The 1,259-nt window shown below is 48.3% G+C and overlaps 2 non-coding genes across 2 annotated transcripts; both read left to right on the plus strand.

Annotated features, from left to right (window-relative positions):
- Positions 1-174: 174 nt before the first annotated feature.
- LOC123173936 (5S ribosomal RNA) lies at positions 175-293 on the plus strand. Its single transcript, XR_006486633.1, has one exon. It is a non-coding gene; the product is annotated as a 5S ribosomal RNA (ribosomal RNA).
- A 370-nt stretch (positions 294-663) lies between these two features.
- Positions 664-782, plus strand: LOC123173869 (5S ribosomal RNA). Its single transcript, XR_006486583.1, has one exon. It is a non-coding gene; the product is annotated as a 5S ribosomal RNA (ribosomal RNA).
- Positions 783-1,259: the final 477 nt, after the last annotated feature.

Raw genomic sequence — 1,259 nt, forward strand, 5'->3', positions numbered from 1 at the left:
GGGGTGGAAACCGTGGTAAACTCGTCTCCGTGTTTGAGGGGGGGGGAGTAAGTAGTATATATAGGGCATTATCCATTATTAGGCAACGGTTGTAATGGTAGTAAGAATGGCAATCATCTTTGCAGTGGACCTGGGAGTGGCAAGCATAAGGGACGAAGGCGGGGGTAACATGTTGGATGCGATCATACCAGCACTAAATCACCGGATCCCATCAGAACTCCGAAGTTAAGCGTGCTTGGGCGAGAGTAGTACTAGGTTGGGTGACCTCCTGGGAAGTCCTCGTGTTGCATTCCCTTTTTAATTATTTTTTGCGCCTCGTGACAAACATATCGCATGTGTGCGATATATATTAAGCCCGTTATATTATTTTTGACATTTGCGATATGTTTTAGCTCGCTGCTCATTGGTCACGCGTCTAGAGGCGGCTTTGTGGCGCGAGGAGCGCGTTCTGAAAGGGGTAAAAAAATATGTGTTGCTGCGGTATAGAGGGAGGGGTGGAAACCGTGGTAAACTCGTCTCCGTGTTTGAGGGGGGGAGTAAGTAGTAGATATAGGGCATTATCCATTATTAGGCAACGGTTGTAATGGTAGTAAGAATGACAATCATCTTTGCAGTGGACCTGGGAGTGGCAAGCATAAGGGACGAAGGCGGGGGTAACATGTCGGATGCGATCATACCAGCACTAAAGCACCGGATCCCATCAGAACTCCGAACTTAAGCGTGCTTGGGCGAGAGTAGTACTAGGATGGGTGACCTCCTGGAAAATCCTCGTGTTGCATTCCCTTTTTAATTATTTTTCTCGCCTCCTGACAAACATATCGCATGTGCGCGATATATATTAACGCCGTTATATTATTTTTGACATTTGCGATATGTTTTAGCTCGCTGCTCATTGGTCACGCGTCTAGAGGAGGCTTTGTGGCGCGAGGAGCGCGTTCTGAAAGGGGTAAAAAAATACGTGTTGCTGCGGTATAGAGGGAGGGGAGGAAACCGTGGTAAACTCGTCTCCGTGTTTGAGGGGGGGGAGTAAGTAGTATATATAGGGCATTATCCTTTATTAGGCAACGGTTGTAATGGTAGTAAGAATGACAATCATCTTTGCAGTGGACCTGGGAGTGGCAAGCATAAGGGACGAAGGCGGGGGTAACATGTCGGATGCGATCATACCAGCACTAAAGCACCGGATCCCATCAGAACTCCGAGGGTGGGGTGGAAACCGTGGTAAACTCGTCTCCGTGTTTGAGGGGGGGGAGTAAGTA

This window comes from Triticum aestivum, unplaced genomic scaffold (genome assembly GCF_018294505.1).
Source record: "Triticum aestivum cultivar Chinese Spring unplaced genomic scaffold, IWGSC CS RefSeq v2.1 scaffold45329, whole genome shotgun sequence".
NCBI lineage: Eukaryota > Viridiplantae > Streptophyta > Magnoliopsida > Poales > Poaceae > Triticum > Triticum aestivum.